The sequence below is a fragment of the Vicugna pacos genome, chromosome 11, assembly GCF_048564905.1.
Source record: "Vicugna pacos chromosome 11, VicPac4, whole genome shotgun sequence".
Classification (NCBI taxonomy): Eukaryota; Metazoa; Chordata; class Mammalia; order Artiodactyla; family Camelidae; genus Vicugna; species Vicugna pacos.
The window spans coordinates 57,764,182-57,784,478 of record NC_132997.1 but is presented as its reverse complement, the minus strand read 5'-3'; the positions used below and the strand labels follow the sequence as shown (position 1 = coordinate 57,784,478).

Below are 20,297 nucleotides of genomic sequence, written 5' to 3'. Positions count from 1 at the left end.
AACCTTCTCAAACCCTTCCAAAAGATTGAAGAGGAGGGAACATTCCCAAAGTGTTGTGTGAAGCCACCATCACCCCGTTAGCAAAATCAGACAAAGACAATATCAAAAAACAAAAGTACAGCCAACACCTTTTATCTATATAGATGCAAAACTCTTCAACAAAACATTAGCAAATAGAATCAAACAACATATAAAAAGGATCATACACCGTGATCATACTGGATTCGTCCCTGGGTCACAAGGATAGTTTAACATACCCAAATCAATCAATGTGATACATCACATTAACAAAAGAAAAGACAAAAACTACATGATCATCTCAATAGATGCAGAAAAAGCATTTGATAAAATTCATGATAAAAACCCTCACAAAGCAGGTAGAGAGGGAACATATCTCAATATAGTAAAAGCTATTTATGACAAACCTACAGCCAATATAATACTAAATGGTGACAAGTTGAAAGCCTTCCTGCTAAAATCTGGAAGAAGACAAGGATGCCACTCTAACCGCTTCAATACAACATAGTATTGGAAGTCCTAGCCACAGCAATCACACAAAAGGGAATAAAAGGCATCCAATTTGGAAGAAAGAGGTAAAACTGTCATTATATACAGATGACATAATACTCTACATAGAAAACCCTAAAAACTCCATACAAAGACTATTAGAACTGATGAACAAATTCAACAAGGTAGCAGGATATGAGACTAACATACAAAAATTAGTTGCATTTCTTTACACTAACAATGAAATATCAGAAAAAGAAAGTTTAAAAAGTTCCTTTTAAAATCATGTCAAAAAAAAAAGAAAAACAAAAAACAAAACCCGCAAAACCTAGGAATATACCTAACCAAGGAGGTGAAAGAATTATATGTGGAGAGCTATAAAACATTGATAAAGGAAAATGAAGAGGATTCAAAGAAATAGAAACATATCCTGTACTCCTGGGTTGGAAGAACTAATATTGCTAAAATGGCCATACTACCCAAAGCAATCTACAGATTTAATGTGATCTCTATCAAAGAACCCTTGACATTTTTCATAAATCTAGAAAAAATAATTCTAAAATGTATATGGAATCACAAAAGACCCAGAATTGCCGAAGCAATACTGAAGAAAAAGAATGAAGCTGGAAGAATACCCCTCCCAGACTTCAGACAACACTACAGAGCTACAGTCATCAAAACAGCACGGTGTTTGTACAAAAACAGACATATGGACCAATGGAACAGAATAGAGCCCAGAAACAAACTCACAAACTTTTGGTCAATTAACTTTTGATAAAGGAGGCAAGAACATACGATGGAGTAAAGATAGTCTCTTCAGCAAAAGGTGTTGGGAAAACTGGACAGCTGCATGTAAATCAATGAAGTTACAATACTCCCTCACTCCATACACAAAAATAAATTCAAAATGGCTTAAAGACTTAAAAATAAGACAAGACACTTTAAACCTCTTAAAAGAAAACATAGGTAACACACTATCTGACATAAATCTTAGCAATGTTCTCCTAGGGCAGTCTACCCAAGCAATAGAAATAAAAACAAAAATAAACAAAAGGCACCTAACTAAACTTATAAGCTTTTTGCACAGCAAAGGAAACCATAAGCAAAACAAAATGACAACCTATGGAATGGGAGAAAATATTTGCAAAAGATAAGACTGACAAGGGCTTAATTTCCAGAATACATAAACAGCTGATACAACTTAATATGAAAAAAACAAATAACCCAATCCAAAAAGGGGCAGAAGACCTAAACAAGCAATTCTCCAGTGAAGACATACAAATGGCCAATAGATACATGAAAAAATGCTCAATATTGCTCATTATCAGAGAAATGCAAATCAAAAACTACAATGAGGTATCACGTCACAGCAGTCAGAATGGCCATCACTTAAATGTCCACAAACAATAAATGGAGGAGAGGGAGTGGAGAAAAGGGAACCCTCCTACACTGCTGGTGGGAGTGCAGTTTGGTGCAGCCATTACGGAAAACAGTACGATGATACCTCAAAAGACTAAAAATGGACTTACCATATGAGCCAGCAATGCCACTCCTGGGCATATATCCACAGGGGAACTTAATTCAAAAAGACACATGCACCCCAATGTTCATAGCAGCACTATATACAATAGCCAAGACATGGAAGTGTAGTGGAGAATAACCTTGGTTTGTTGGAGGTTTACAGGGACACCATGACCTAGCCCACAGGGATACCTGCAAGAACAAAGAATGCCTGCAGCAAGAAGATTACAACAATCAACCACACCCCTTCCCTTATTTTTTGTATAAAAGGAGCCTGCATTCTGAATGTTCTCCAAGACATTAGTCTGCCACCCTCTCAGTCTGCCGGCTTTCCGAATAAAGTCGCTATTCCTTGCCCCAACATCTTGTCTCCCAATTCATTGGCCTGTCGTGCGGTGAACAGAATGAGTTTGGACTCGGCAACAATTTTGGCGAAGGCAGCCAGGAGCCTTGCTGCTTGTGGCCAGCCAGCCCGTTTGGGGAATTTTCAGGTGAGGCCCTGGCAGCTGCCAGGACCACTAGTCCTGAGGGTCTTCCCTTCAAAATTCCCTGAAGCACCACCGGCTGCCCCAGCGCCTGGCAGTTGGAGCAAGGAATCGACGTTTGGGGGTCGACGGGCTCCATATAGTGGGTAAGTCGCTCTGGTGTGCACAGCCAGGAACTTCTTTCCTCTCCATCTGGGCTTTTCCTCTGGAATAAGCCCATCTGCCTTAGTGGGGCGCCCTGCTGGTGAGAGGAAATAGTTGTTGGACTTTCACCCGATTTGGAACCAGGTCATTTGTTTCTTTGGATGTTAGCATTTGTGTGTTGTTTGTGTTTTGTTTGTCTTGTATTCCTGCCTTTAAAAAAGGGGGGAACTTTTTTTTGAGGCACATTTTGAATAAGTGGTCTGATTACACACAGCTATGAACCCACGCCTAAGGGAAAGGTGACTTCAGTTTGTGTTTAGTCATGTGATACTTTGTGTTTCTGGTATTGGGGTTTGTTTGCGCCTTTTGTGTCTTACTGTTCTTAAACTTACAGACGTGGGAAGTACTCCGTCTGTGCCTAAGGAAAGCCCTTTGGGGCATGTCTTAAATAAATGGGAAAATACAGCTGTGAGCCTGTGACTAAGAAAAAGATGGTATTTTACTGTAATACTGCTTGAATAATGCACCCTCTAGGCTCTGGGCAACACTGGCCTGAAAATTTCTAGTTAGAACTGTTTTGCCAGAGAAAAGGTAAATAGGAAGAAATGCCATATATACAAGCCTTTACAAAATCCCACAATGAGGAAGGTAATGACTGACAGGGCCCAGGGCTCTTAGCCATTTTAAAGACCCCTATAACAACTGCCACCCAAGAGTCTTAGTACAACTGACAGTGGGGTCTCAACTAGTGGACTTTGTAACTTCTAAACTTCTATCCCAGTGCCAATGACTCAACAGCTGGTATGACCTCTGGAATGCAAATTTTGAAAAAGGGAGTAATTCGGAAACAAATCGAAATCTTAAATGTTTGCCATAGAAGTTACTAAAAATGCTTAGCTATCTAGTCAGGCAACTTTGATTTGTTCTATCTGCCAAAACTCCAATTTGAATCCAACCTCTTGTAATTGATGAGTCTTACATTGTTGTATCTGATTCATGGCTAAAAGTTTAAAATGGCAACTATGAGGTCTCTGTGTTTTTGAGTTTGTACGTACCTATATGTGTGTTGTAGATCTGTGGCACTGCCAAAATTAATTTGTAAAAGAGCTCTATTTAATTGGCTTAAAGAAAATTAAATGCTTATATAAATACTGATAAATATAAAAGAAACTGGCCAGAATGAAAATCGGGTTCATGTGATCTAAAAAAATAATCAGTACTGAATCGACACCTGGTATTGGAAGCTAGCTTAAGCCTATCAGTATAATATAGGCATGTCTCAAGATTCATTAACGTTATGCATAAAACTTCTATTGTACTTAGGTTTAACAGAGGTCCAATAAGACACTGTCATATCTGTCACAAATTTGTCAGCAAGAAAAATAACTTGGAATAATATTCTTTTAAGTAACTTAAATGAAAATGAGAAAGAGCTTTTGGGTAAACTTTTAAGGAACGATTATCTGAGGAATGTCTGCTCAAATGATCTCCCCAGACATTTGGTAAGTAAAATTTCAGAGTTTTGCTAAATTAAGTTAAATGATGGAAGTTTACTAAATAGCTAGGTCATTTGCAGATAAAATAAGATATCAAAACATTAATTGCTGAATATTGACTTCCTCTTCAGAGAAACTAAAGATATTTAGAAATAAATATTAAGAAAGGTTTGGTGCCGCCCTAAAGTAATCTCTACTACTAAGGGAAACATCTCAGTAAGCCAGGAAAGTAAGATGAATGTTTTCAGTAAAAGAAGGTATAAGAAATGGAATTATATTGTGTTAATGGAAAAAGAGTGACTTTTTCCTAAAGCTGGTTGCTTCTGAATGGAGAAGAAAATAAGGGACAAAGTAATATAGATAGAACTGTAGAAGGTCTGTGAAAGAGAAACCCTGAGAGAAGAGTTTTATACATGGTCTGGATTGGCTAAGTTTAAAATAAATTTAGTTGATTACATAAATCTTTAAAAGTAAGCTGGTACAAGATGATTTGGTTTGGTTTTCTTCCTCTCTGTTGAGAGAACAAAGTTATCTTAAAATGTTAATCTGCTTTTAGTAACAGATTGTAAAGTTTCTTTTACCCCGTAAGTAATCTATTCTGTATTTACCCTTGAAATATTTTTATTGTTAATGAATAGGTACTCTTTCACAGTGACCTATACTTTTATCTGACCAAGTATTTTGAAACTTTTTAACAAGCTTCCCAAATATCAAATTTTAATCAGAATTCTTTTGACCTCCAGCTAAATCTGGGATGTTTCAGAGGGCCCCTGAAATATCCCAAAGAGAGATTTTAAACTAGTAAGTTTCATTTGGTATGTTAAACAACATGGGAAGTATTGTCAAATGAATAATAAATCTTCCTAGGTTATACTGTATAAAAATATTATTAATATAGATATTCTAGAAACTATATAGAATCCCTAAAAATCTGGTATGTCTAAAATGTTACCAGTCATAATTCTGGTTATGGTGACCAGGTCTCTTTATCAATTACAGTGTAATTAGGTGCTTAATCATGCTTTACAGACAGTTACTGTTTTATTCTCATGCTTTTGCAAATGCTTTCTTTTCAAGGAGATTTACTGGTTTCTAATTTCAAACTACAGCACTGAACTAAACTGGGTAAGAAATTTTAAAAGTCTGATGGAAACTTTGATTTTATAAAACTGCTAGCAAAAAAAAAAGGATTAGTTACATGGGACTGAGTAAACTGATGAATATGGTTATAATTTTTATTTTTTTCTGAAATATTACTGGCTTTTAACCTGTGTTCTCCAGACATAAAGAAGTCCTTCTTCTCAAGCTAATTACGACTTACAGCAGTTTGGTAAACTAGACCTTTGTAAGCACCTAATGAAAGTTCTTGGCTTAAATTCTCACTTATGACCTTACTAATACTGTATTTGTTATTTGTATTTTGCCTGTTATACAAAATTCTTGTTTCTTGCATTACCAGTTGTGTGGCTGAGCCTCTGATAAAATAATGACTAGGTAACTTACAACAGCAGATCAAGTATATACTTCTGTATGAGACCAATGATTGTAATAGTGTGACTCTAGATATGGAAAAAAGCAACAAGAGGGAATATTCTCCTAGACCACAAGGGACAGGCGGTCCAGAGACTTTTTACTACTGTTAATAAGGCCTAATTCCGTAATAGCACACTGAGTGGCCTGTCAATAAAAATCCTCGCCTGACCTAGGAATAAGCATTCCTAGGACCGTGGGACGAAATGGTCATGCCAAACCATGGTCAAATTTCTGATCATGAGGGCACTTGCCATCTGCCTCTACAAGGACTGGATCACATTGGCACTTGCCATCTACCTCTGCTTGGATTAAATCACGAGCCCTGCAGCCGCTGACCTCACACACCCTAAAAGGAGTTCAGGGTGGAGATCAGGAATGAGGTGCTCTGTGCTCTGGGAAAATTGGCTGAAAAGGCCTTTAGATAATTAGATATTTTCAGGAAAAGATTTTATGAGCCCAAATTCTTGCATCTCCTCATATCTAGAAAAACACTGAGATCATTAATGGTAACATCTGCTTTGGCCATTAAGGAGAAAAACGCATTTGAAAATCAAAATGGAGTATCTGTAGTTCAGATATCCAAGGTAAAATTAGGTAACCAATGTAGATGTGATTTTAGACAAGTTTCTGTATTGCTGAGAACTTGAGTTTTCTGAGCAGTGTCAAAATTAGAATGCCACCAGCCATTCTCAAAGCAGTGTCTGCTGGCAACTTGTAGCTACAACCTTATGGGCTCGAGTTCTCCTCTTGTAGTTACTGTAGTTACTGCCTATTTGCATATATTCCTACTTCCATCCCAGATAAATCCAGGAACATCATAACTGCCCTGGAGGACATAAAACAACAAATACGTAATGTAGGGGATTCAGATGCATGTGTGTGAGAAGTTATAACCCAAGTTAACACCTGGTTTTCTGGTCTCTTCATGGATACCCCAAGGTCTCAAATCCATTCTTATGGGAATTCTATAGTTTCTGTTATCACTTCTGTTAACAGGAGTTGGTATATATCAAATATTTAGACTGTTTTCCATCATGTAATGTTCGGGAAATGAGCAGCTAAGGCTCTTTCTGAACCCCAGCCACATGGCAAAGTCAGGTTCGCTCATTCCATTTCAAGGGCCCCAAACAACGCCCTCTTTCAGCAGGAACACGATGCCCATCTCCCTATTTCCATAGAAACGTAATGAGAGAAACTGGCAGTGGGGATTTTAAAGGAGGATTAATAAAATGGCTGCACTAACAGATTGCTTATTCTTATGCTTGCCCTTAGAACGGTCAATTGACCTGACTGACCAGTTGCTATTCACAGTTTCAGGCCCATTGTTAAAACTAAAGCTATTGACCTTACTGTTTCTACTTCATTCCAGTAATCAAAAGCTATAAACATGCTTGGTCTCTGAGTCGATCTCCAGGGAGAAGGTCACAGCACTTTAACCATACAAAATAGCCTGAATTACCAAGAAGACCACACCTTGGGTGCTTATAAGCTAAAGAGATGGAAAGAATGACAACCACTAGCCTCTGCAGAACTGGTCACCTGAAAGCATCATGATGCCATTCTAAGTCTTCTGATGAACTAAATAGCACAAGCATCTAGTGTAATAATGGTACAGTGGGAAAAAAGAAAGAAAGAGATTATACTACTGACTAAAGATGCCCAGGAATGTTCCCTGACCGAGGCTGATCAGTTCCATTCCATAATCACCCTCTCATCATTGCCCCTTTTCAGCAGGAAGTAGCCAGAGCGGTCGTTGCCTCTTTTCCCACAAGATTGTGGAATAGACATTGACAGTGGGGAATTGTAGTAGAGAATAACCTTTGGTTTGTTGGAGGTTTACAGGGACACCATGACCTAGCCCACAGGGATGCCTGCAAGAACAAAGAATGCCTGTAGCAAGAAGATTACAACAATCAAACCACACCCCCCCCCCTTATTTTTTGTATAAAAGGAGCCTGCATTCTGACTAAAGCAGGATGGTTCTCCAAGACATTAGTCTGCCATCCTCTCAGTCTGCCAGCTTTCCAAATAAAGTTGCTATTCCTTGCCCCAACACCTTGTCTCCAGATTTATTGGCCTGTCATGCGACAAGCAGAACGAGTTTGGACACGGCAACAGAAGCAACCTAAATGTCCATCGACAGATGACTGGATAAAGAAGCTGTGGTATATTTGTACAATAGAATACTACTCAGCCATAAAAAATAATAAAATAATGCCATTTTCAGCAACATAGATGGGCCTAGAGATCATCATTCTAAGTGAAGTAAGCCAGAAAGAGAAAGAAAAATACCGTATGATATCACTTATATGTGAAATCTAAAAAAACAAAATAAAAAGGACACTATGAACTCATCTAGGAAACAGAAACAGACTTGCAGATACAGTAAACAATCTTATAATTATCCCTACTGGGAAGGGATAAATTTGGAAGTTTGAGATTCGCGAATGTTAGCCACTATATATAAAAATAAATTTTTAAAAAGTTTCTTCTGTATAGCACAGGAAACCATATTCAGTATCTTGTAATAACCTTTAATGAAAATATGAAAACAAACATATGTATGTATATGCATGACTGGGACATTGTGCTGTACATGAGAAGTTGATTCACTGTAACTGACTATACTTCAACTTTAAAAAATTAAAGCAAAAAAAAAATCAACTACAAGAAAAAAACTGCAAACACGTGGAGGCTAAACAATATGCTACTAAACAACTAATGGATCACTGAAGAAAACAAAGAGGAAATAAAAAATACAAATGAAAATGAAAACACAATGATCCAAAACCTCTGGGACACAGTAAAAGCAGTTTTAAGGGAAGTTTATAGTGATCCAACCCTACCTCAGAAAAGAAGAAAAATCTGAAATAGACAACCTCACCTTACACCTAAAGCAGTTAGAGAAAGAAGAACACACACAACTCAAATTTAGTAGAAGAAAAAAAATCATAAAGATTAGAGGAGAAATAAATGAGACTAAAATAACAATAGAAAAGATTAATGAAACTAAACACTGGTTCTTTGAAAAGATAAACAAAATTGATAAACATTTGTCAGATTCATCAAGAAAAAAAGGGAGAGGGCCCAAATTAATAAAATCAGAAATGAAAAAGGAGAAGTTATAACCAACACCACAGAAATACAAGGGATCATAAGAGGCTACTACGAGCAACTATACACCAACTAAAAGGACAACCTAGAAGCAATGGACAATTTCTTAGAAAGGTACAATTTACCAGGAGTGAACCAGGAAGAAATAGACAATATGAATAGACCAAGTACCAGTACTGAAATCGAATCAGTAATTTAAAAACTCCCAACAAACAGAAGTCCAGGACCAGATGGCTTCATAGGTGAATTCTACCAAAAATTTAGAGACAAGTTAACACATCCTTCTGAAACTATTCTTAAAAAGTTGCAGAGGAAGGAACACTTCCAAACTCATTCTATGAGGCGATCACCACCCTGGTATCAAAACCAGACAAAAAAAAGGTATCACAAAAAAAGAAAATTACAGGCCAATATCATTTATGAGTATAGATGCAAAAATGTTCAACAAAATACTAGCAAATCAACTCCAACAATGCATTAAAAGGATCATACATCATGATCAAGCGGGCTTTACCCCAGGGATGCAAGGATTTTTCAATATTGGCAAATCAATCAATGTGATACACCACGTTAACAAACTGAAGAACAAAAACCGTATGATTACCTCAATAGATGCAGAAAAGGTTTTCATAAAATTCAACATCCATTTATGATAAAAACTGTCCAGAAAGTGGGTACAGACAGAACACACCCCAACATAATAGAGGGCACATATGACAAACCACAAACCCAGAGCTAACATCATACTTAATGGTAAAAAGCTGCAAGCATTTCCTCTAAGATCGGGAACAAGACAAGGATGCCCACTCTCGCCATTTTTATTCAACGTACTTTTGGAAGTCCTAGCCACAGCAGTCAGAAAAGAAAAAGAAATAAAAGGAATCTAAACTGGAAATGAAGAAGTAAAACTGTCACTGTTGCAGATGACATGATACTATACATAGAAAACCCTAAACAAGAAACCAGAAAACACCAGAGCTCGTCAATGAATTTGGTAAAGTTGCAAGATACAAAATTAATATACAGACATCGGCTGCATTTGTATAAACTAACAACGAAATAGCAGAGAAAGTAATTAATAGCAAAATTTACCATCACACACACAAAAATAAAATACCTAGGAATAAACCTACCGAAGGAGGCAAAAGACTGTACTCTGAAAACTATAAGACACTGATGAAAGAAACTGAAGATGACATAAATAAATGGAAATAAATACCATGTTCTTGGATTGTAAGAATCAATATTGTTAAAATGGCCATACTATCAAGGCAATGTACAGATTCAATGCAATCCCTATCAAATTACCAGTGACATTTTTCACAGAGCTGGAACAAAAAAATGTTAAAATTTGTATGGAGACACAAAACACCCTGAATAGCCAAAACAATCTTGAAAAAGAAGAAAAGAGTGGGGGAATCATGCTCCCTGGCTTCAGACTATACTACAAGGCTACAGTAATCATATGAGCATGGTACTGGCACAAAAATAGACACATGGATCAATGGAATAGGATAGAAAGTCCAAAAATAAACCCATGTACTTATGGTCAATTAATCTACAACAAAGGAAGGACAAATATACAATGGAGAAAAGATAGTCTCTTAAATAAGTGGTGATGGGAAAACTGGACAGCTACCTGAAAAAGACTGAGATTAGAATATCCTCTAACACCATACACAAAAATAAATTCAAAATGGATTAAAGACTTAAATGTAAGACCAGATATTATAAAACTCCTAGAGGAAAACATAGGCAGAACACTCTTGGACATAAATAATGGCAATATATTTTTTGAAGCAGCTCCTGGAGTAATGGAATTAATAAAAGCAAAAATAAACAAATGGGACCTAATTAAATGTAGAAGCTTTTGTACAGCTAAGGATACCATCAACAAAATGAAAAGATAACTTACAGAATGGGAGAAAATATTTGCAAATGATGCAACCAACAAGGGACTGATTTCCAAAATATACAAACAGCTCATACACCTTAATATAAAAAAAAGACAAAGAATGCAATAAAAAGAGAGGGGGCAGAAGACTTAAACAGGCATCTCTCCAAAGAAGAGAGACAGATGGCCAACAAGTACATTAAAAGATGCTCAACATCACTAAGTGTTAGAGAAATGCAAAGCAGAACTACAATGAGGTATCACCTCACACCATTCAGAATGGCCATCATTAAAAAGTCCACAAATGATAAATGCTGGAGAGGGTGTGGAGAAAAAGGAACCCTCCTACACTGTTGGTGGAGATGTAAACTGATGCAGCCTCTATGGAGGACAGTATGGAGGTTCCTTAAAAAAGTAAAACTAGACTTACCATGTGATCCAGCAATCCCACTCCTGAGCATATACCCAGAGAAAAATAAAATGCAAAAAAGACACATGCACCCCAATGTTCATAGCAGCACTATCTACAATAGCCAAGATATGGAAACAATCTAAATGTCCATCGTCAGATGACTGGATAAAGAAGTTGTGGTATATTTACACAATGGAATACTACTCAGACATAAAAAAGAATGCCATTTGCAGCAATGTAGATGGACCAGGAGATTGTGATTCTAAGTGAAGTAAGCCAGAAAGATAAAGAAAATGCCATGTGATATCACTTATGTATGGAATTTAAATACAAGGATACAAATGAACTACTCTACAAAACAGAAACAGACTCACAGACATAGAGAACAAACTGTGGTTACCAGGGAGTAAAGAGAATGGGAAGGGATAAAATGGGAATTTGAAAATTGCACCTCTTGGGAAGTGACGGAAATGTTAGCTATCTTGATTGTGGTAGTAGTTTCACTGGTGTATGACATCTATCAAAATTCAACAAATTATGCATTTGAAATATGTGTAGTTTACTGTACAGAAACCATACCACAACATATCTCTATGTTAAAAAAACAATGTTTTTTAACATAGAGATGTTAAAAAACAAAAAGACATATGCACTCCAATGTTCATATTAGTACTATTTACAATAATAGCCAAGACATGGAAACAACCTAATTGTCCATTGACAGAAGAATGGATAAAGAAAATGTGGTATACGTTATGTGTATATGTGTGTGTGTGTGTGTGTGTATCATAGCAAATATCATATGATACCACTTATTTGTAGAATCTAAAAAATGGTGCAAATGAACTTATTTACAAAACAGAAACAGACTTAGAGCCACAGAAAACAATCTTACGGTTACCAGGGGGGAAAGAGAGGAGGGATAAGTCAGGTGTCTGGGATACTCACCACTATGACACATACACACTACTATATATAAAATAGAGAAATAACAAGGACATACTACTGTACAGCACAGGGAACTATATTCAATGTCTTGCATTAACTTATAATGGAAAAGAATCTAAAAAAAGAATATATATAACTGAATCACTTTGCTGTGAACTAAACTATACTCAAATTTTAAAAAATGTTTTTTAAAATACTGACCTAGTGAGCAGAGTAAACAATACTAATTGGGCTCCACTAATTCAGAATTCCTGAATTTTGGAATCTCATGGGTAATTCCTGGGCTAAGTAGCATTCCTAAGCATTTGTTTAACCAGGTTAGAAGAACAAACTATTTTAAGCATGCTAGCCATAACCATAGGCATTCAGCCAACCTGGTAAGGACAAGGTGATCTACTCCCTGAGGCATCCATGTAAGAACTACTATTACTTTAATTATTACTGAAACTCCTTCTAGAACAGAACTGTCCAATGATGCTTCCTAGGATGGTAGAATTGTTCCATAATTCAGTTTTCCAATACTGTAGCTAGTAGTCAAAGTGGCTACTGAGCTCTTGAAATGCATTTGGTGTGATGGAGGAACTGACTTTTTAATTCTAATTTTTATTTATTTAAATTTAAGTAGCCACATGTGTTTAGTGGTTGCTATATTGAACAGCACAGCATGGAAGGTCCAATTCGTCATTAAGCATGCACGTATAGACACAATTACAGATCAAGTCAAAATTTGCACATGAATTTTAACATAAACACTAAAGCAGGCAACACTATCTCTTAGTTAATTAAGGAATGACTATAGATTTAACACCATTTTTTCACTCAGGATTTACACATCATAGGCATCTAAATACTTACTAAATGAACAAATACATCAGTGGGAGAGCATTAAGAGTCTACAATTGTGGCATTTTGTAATCCAGTCCTGCCTTTTATGTTAAATCTATATGAGGCTTGAACGCAATTCATAGAAAGTCTATGCAATGTTACTGTCACCATGTTCAAGCCACATTGCTTTACTCCATGGTAATTCAGTATTAATCTCTGGAGACTGGGAAACTATTTAGCCTGAAGGAGATAATCAGTGTGGGGGAAAGGACCCAGTGACCAACTGTATAAGAATCCATGGCAAACGTATTTTCAGTGGTCCTTGTACTTCACACCTGGGTTGTCACTTTATTTCTCCTTTATACAACGGCAACCAAAACTAAGGGTAAAGACTGACAGCTCCATATGAGCCAGACACTGCTATAGTGGGTTTCTGGTATTAATTAGTTCGATCCTCATAGTATCCCATGGTGTACATACTGTATTTATTCCTACTTTATAGCTGAGGAAGAAAAAAGGCATAATTGAGATTCTGATGACCAATATGAGCAGTGTCTGCCCCATAGTATCAGAAGATTCTTTCCTTAAATTTGTTTTTATTATGTGCATCATTTCTCCTCCTTTATCCTGCCACCTTGACCCAGAAATTCAAGTGATCAGCCAAAGTGTTGGCAGAACACCATAAGGTTATTTGTAAATCAATGAGGCCAAAAAGGGGGAAGACACCAGGAAACGGTATTAGGAAAGAAAAGCAGATGCAGTAGAGACTATATTAGGGAAAAGCATTAACTTTAAACCTATAAATTAGAAAATTTAACTGAAAGAAGCTATTTCCTACAAGAGTAGAACTTAAAAGTTTCCCACGAAGAAGTATCAAAACTCAAGTAACAATTAAAAAACTTGACCAGGAGTCAAATAGATCTCCACAAAAAAGCACCAAGCTCGGATGGTTTTAAGAACTATGTCAGAAAATTGAAAAAGAGGAAAAGCTCCTGAATTTGTTTTATGAGTTTATTTTGGCCTCATTACCAAAACTCAAAAAGGACAGTGATAGAAAAAAATACAGACTAATCTCACTTATAATCCAAACGCAGAAATCCTAAAATACCAGAAATTAAGTTTATGTTTATATAGATTTGCATTCATATACACACATAAATATGTATATATATGTGTATACATAATATACTAAAATGACATACACATTTGCAATATTTTAAAAACAATATTATATATGACCAAGAAGAGTTTATCCTAGAAATAAAGATGGTTAAACATTAGAAGTTCTGTTAATGTAATAACATGTGAAAACCATCTGGAAAAAAATCAAGTTGGATCCATATCTCAAACAATACACAGGTGAATTTCAAAGAAAACACTGACTACCCAAAGCAAACTACACATTAAATGTAATCCCTATCAAATTACCCAGGACATTTTTCACAGAACTAGAACAAATAATCCTAAATTTATATGGAATCCAAAAGACCCAGAATCGCCCAAGCAATACTGAAAAAAAAAAAAAATGAAGCTGGAAGAATAACCCTCTCAGACTTCAGACAACATTACGGCACTATAGTAATCAAAACAGCATAGTAGTGGCACAAAAACAGAAATACAGACTAGAGAGGCTAGAAATAAACCCACAAAGTTTTGGTCAATTAATCTTTGACAAAGGAGGCAAGAACATACAATGGAGTAAAGACAGTCTCTTCAGCAAATGGTGTTGGGATAACTGGACAGCTGTATGTAAATCAATGAAGTTAGAACGCCCCCTCATAACACACACAAAAAATAAACTCAAATGACTTAAAGACTTAAATACATGACAAGACACTATAAACCTCTTAGAAGAAAACAGATGAAACATTATCTGACACAAATCTTGGCAATGATCTCCTTGCATATTCTACTGAGGCAATAGAAATAAGAGCAAAAATAAACAAATGGGACCTAATTAAACTTATAAGCTTTTTGCACAGCAAAGGAAACCATAAGCAAAACAAAATGACAACCTATGGAATGGAGGAAATATTTGCAGATGACATGACTGACAAAGGCTTAATTTCCAGAATATATAAATAACTCATACAACTTAATAACAAAAAAACAAACAACCCAATCCAAAATGGGAAGACCTAAATAAGCAATTCTCCAATGAAGACATACAAATAGCCAACAGGCACATGAAAAAATGCTCGGTATCTCTCATTTTCAGAGAAATGCAAATCAAAACTACAATGAGCTGTCACCTCACACCAATCAGAATGGCCATCATTCAAAAGTCCACAAATGATAAATGCTGGAGAGGGTGTGGAGGAAAGGGACCCCTCCTACATTGCTGATGGGAATGCAGTTTGGTGCAGCCATTATGGAAAACAGTATGAAAATACCTCAAAAAACTAAAAATAGACTTACCATATGAGCCAGCAATCTCACTCCTGGGCATATATCCAGAGGGGAGCTTAATTCAAAAAGATACATGCACCCCAATGTTCACAGAAGCACCATATATAATAACCAAGACATGGGAACAACCTAAATGTCCATCAACAGATGACTGGATAGAGAAACTGTGGTATATTTATACAATGAGATACTATCCAGCCACAAAAATAATAAAACAATGCCATTTGCAGCCACATAGATGGACCTGGAGTTCATCAATCTAAGTGAAGTAAGCCAGAAAGAAAAAGAAAAATACCATGTGATATCACTTATATGTGGAATCTTTAAAAAAAAAAAAAAGACAAATGAACTTATTTACATAACAGAAACAGACTCACAGAGAACAAACTTACGGTTACCAGCGGAGGAATGGGGTGGGAAGGGATAAACAGGGAGCTGGAGTTTGCATATACTAACCAATATATATATATAATAGATAAACAACACGTTCATACTGTATAGAACAGGGAACTATATTCAATATCTTGTAGTAACTTATGGTGAAAAATAATATGAAAACCAATATATGTATGTTCATGTATGACAAGCATTATGCTGTACGCTAGAAATTGACACAACATTGTAAACTGACTATACTTCAATTAAAATAAAAAATATATATACAAGAAAAAATAAGAAAACATTGGAGAATTGTGGGGAAAGCAATTCTAAGTATGATTCAAAATTTAGAAACTATAAAAATTGATTATCCACGTAAAAATTGAATTTCTATATACAAAAAATTAATAAATTCAAAAAGCAAATTTTCCTTTGGTAATAAGTATTATAGCTCATATTACAAAGGGTTAATCTCTTTACCATATAAAGTGCTCCTAGAAATTAGGAATAAAATGGGCAAATGACAGTAAAATACACAAATCTTAAGTGTACAGTTCAATGAATTTTGGCAAACATGAATGGCCTTGTGACCATGACCAAGGACAAAATGTAGACCACCTCATTTTGGCAGAATGTTTCCTTATGACACGTTCTAGTCAACTGACCTACTCTGACCAGGCAGGCCATCACTATCCTGATTGCTATCATCAGATTTGTTTTACTTATTTTGATTTTTTAAAAACTGGGAACACAAAGATATTTACCATCATGTCACTGCTTTTATTTAACACAGAACTGTAGGTCCTTTGCAGTGTAATATGACAGGGAAACAAAACAAAAGGTATAAAGTTTGGAAAGGAAGAAATAAAACTGAAAAATTTCATAAAATATATGATTATTTATCCAGAAAATTCAAGAGAATTTACAGATAATTATTATAATGAATGAGAGAGCTCAACACATTTGCTGGATATAAGGTGAAAATATCCAAGCCCGTAACAATTTTTATCTACCAGCCACTACTGGAATGATGCCTTAAAAATTTTTCTATTCACAGTAGCAATAAAACCAAAAGGTACCTAAGAATACATCTAACAAAATAATTTGGGAAGCAATTTGGCAAAATCCAGTAAGATGTGCTTACTATAAACTCATGAAGAGCATTTCTAGACATATCCTGAGAACTCCGACACTTATGTTATAAGGAATAGGTGTGGAATTTTTCTTGCAACCTTAATTCTCATCATACACAGAGAAACAAACCCAGGGACACAAAACAACAGAAAATCCACCAATGAAGAATGGATATATAAGTAAATGGAATAATACACAGTAGTTAAAAGTGAATATTTTAAATCTCTATGTATCAATGTAAAGAAGCCATCAAAAACTTAATGTTGAGTGTAAAATATATTGCAAAAGCGTTCACACAGTATGACAAAAATTAAAAACACAAATGAACAAGGTAATGCTGTTTAAGGTGTATATATATACACATTGGGATACTATTCAGCCATACATACATATAAAACGAACAGACAAGGACATAGATAGCAACTCATCAACATTAGATCATTTACAGGGGGGAGAAAAAGCGAATCAGACCCAAGAGGAGAACTTTAACTGCCTGTAAAATTTGCTCCTTTTGAAATGTAGAGCAAGATGGCAAAATGTTATTACTTACTGAATTTGAGTGGAAAGAATGTGGTGCTATGTATGCTACGACGAAATTTTCTATATTTGAAATTATTCGTACTTTATAAACTGACGTAAAAACGCCGCATCGAGCGTCAGTTAACTCACCTGTAAATTGGAGATGAATCTCGTCTGCTGGGCTGCTCTCGGCGTTGTCAGGATTCGAGAATATTTAATAAGAGGTGAAGTTCCCCGCAGCTAACATTATTATCACTTCTGACTTTAAGACTGCATCGCGCTCCCTGCTCTGGGTCCCCGGGAGTCGGCTCCCCGGCCCAGGCGCGGCCGCGCACGGAGACCTCCCACGCCACGCGCAGCCCACGTTATGAGGCCTCCCAGCTACCCCCGCGCTTCCTGCCCATCCCCCACCAACCTTCCCCCACCCACCTTCAGGCAGGTGGGGCTTGTTTCTGATTGCTGAAAGCGGACAACGACGAGAACCTGAGATCTCGTTCCAAGGGCTCAGATCCCCCGGGGAGCACGTTAATTCTGCTTCTTAGCCCTGCTCCTCATTCCTTCCCAGCTCAGGGCCTCAACAGCCTGGCCCCTTGCCTCAAAGCCAGGTGGGGCTGGGAAGCAGTCATTACGGTGGTGCCCGTGGATCAGAGCGGAGCGCCTTTCTGTTTTTCTCTTAGAGCTAATTTTGCAGATTTCAAGAACGTGATAGTAATGATCTCCAATTTAAGCTTCTAATCCAGTTGGAGGGTAGAAGGGGAGGCTGGGGCGGTGGTACATTGCTGTGCATGGAGCAGCAAACAGGCTTGCCCAGAGTGGGAGCTTCGACAGGAGAGGTGTGGATCTCCAACCTTTCTCCTGACACACTGAGGGTGCAAAGTAATGGGACTGGCTTCCATGAGCCAGGAAGATTGACTTACAATTCCTCCTCCATGGGTGTGAGGGTGCGTGTGTGCACGTGTGTGCACGTGTGTGTGTGTGTGTGTCTAATACAGGGACTAAGGGCTTCCACATATATAATCACTTTCTAACAATCCTCTGGGATTATGTCATTCTTTCTTTAAAGATATGGAAACCAAGCCTCAGAGAGGTTAAACAACTTGCCCAAAAGTCACCTGTATCATTTATGGCAAAGCTGTAATTCAAGCCCAGACCCTCTGGCTCTAAGAGCGTGTCTTACTCCATCACCTCTTCTATTTCTTACAGGCCCCAACAGGGATGATGTTTTGCTGTGCAGAAGAAAAACATCCTTTTGACTCCTTCAGTCCTTGAGCACTGGGGTCCTGCCCATGCTCCCTCATTTTTAATACAATGTCTGATTCCTGAAAGGTGCTCCATCCATATGTGCAAACCAAGTCATATTCAGGAAGTAAGTCAAGCTTCCTTTAATTTGGGAAATTCTGCACAGGAACCAAAGAGGAAAGGTCTTCACCAGATTTGGCATCTTCTTAAATTAGTAAGCAGCTCAGATCTGGGGATACACTGGTGGATGAAGAGGGACTTTTTTTTGCAAGCTTAGATTTAGTGGCCTCATAACAGTAATGTCTGGTGATCCTTTGTTGCAACACGAGCAAGGCACTGAGTTCCTCATACACATTATTTCATTTTTTCCATTAAAACTCCTTATAGATGAAGAAACTAGGGCTTATAAAAAGTAAGTCACTTGCCCATAGTCACCCAACTAGTAAGTATCGGCACTGTGATTGTGAACATGTAACATCTGGCTCTATGTCTGAGTGCTCATCCTCTCCCTGAACTGAAACAGCAGGAATTCACCACTCAGGATTTGCACCTTTGCCTCCAGGCTCTTGGTGTGGATGAATCTGTCCTGCATGCAGCCACCTTGGGTTCTCTCTAGCTGGCCTATTGGTGACTGCTCTTTTTCAGCTGCTCTGAGTCTATCACCCACACTTTGGGAAGTTCATCTTTGGAAAAATAGATTTTTTAACTCATCATATATTCTTGCCCTATTGCCACACACCCAGTCTGTGGCATGTTTGTGCTGTGCCATTTCTTCTGCCTCACCTTTCATCAGAACCTGGGCCTCTGTGTCCTGCCTCATATGGGTGGCATGGAGGAGCCCACAGAAAATGATAAGCTTCCTCCACCCGCCTCAAATTAACATATGATGATTCCTCCCACCCCCAAATATTCTGGAAAAAAATCCTCATTCATAAAATAACTTCAGTGGAAAGGTAAATCATCATTAATATTTTAAGTTAAAGATGGTGAGTGTTAATCTCTTGCAGTTCACGAAGGCATGGAAAAACCAAGACCATCTCTAGTGCCAATTTACTCCATCATTAAAAAACAACATTATTTTTGATTCAAAATAACACAGATAGATTATGTAATTGCAGGCAAAATTCTTCTGACTTTTAAGATGAAGCCAAAGACATCAAAAAATGACAAATTTGCAGCAGACTGTTTTAGGCTGCAATCCAGCAAATACTCATTGGGAGCCACCTATGTGCCAGGCACAGTGCAGAGCTCTCAGAGCACTGAGTAGGGTAGCACCTTTCTGTTTCTTCCAGAGCCTGAGGAAAACAGACATGAAAGCAGTACTTCTAAGTGTGTTGAGTATTACAAAACAGAACAGTCAAAGAGCTGTAGGAGCATAGAACTAGGGGAAGGGAAAGATTCAGGGCAAACTTTTTTGAAGGAAGTGATTGTTAAGCAGAGATCTGGGAAATGATGAATGGGGAAATAAGATACATGAAATTTCGTAAACAAGAGAGAGCATGGGTGTCCTAGGAACTGAGAAAGCGGTGGGGCAGTGGCTGGGGTAGGGAAGCAGGACTTTTGGGGGAAATAACTAAATAAGAAAATATGAAAAGCAATGGCTAATTGCATTACAGCTGTAACACAGCTTCCCCAAACAACGAGAACAGTCAAATATTAGTCAAATAAATTATTTAACAAATATTACCCTACATAGGATAATCTGCATTCTAAGAGAGAATATCAGGCCCAGAAAACCA

The 20,297-nt window shown here is 37.2% G+C and overlaps 1 protein-coding gene across 3 annotated transcripts in view; it reads right to left on the bottom strand.

The window, feature by feature from the left end:
- The window catches only part of RTKN2 (rhotekin 2), a 162,720-nt gene that overhangs the window by 17,532 nt on the left and 124,891 nt on the right, over window positions 1-20,297 (bottom strand). The gene's annotated exons all lie outside the window — the stretch shown is intronic.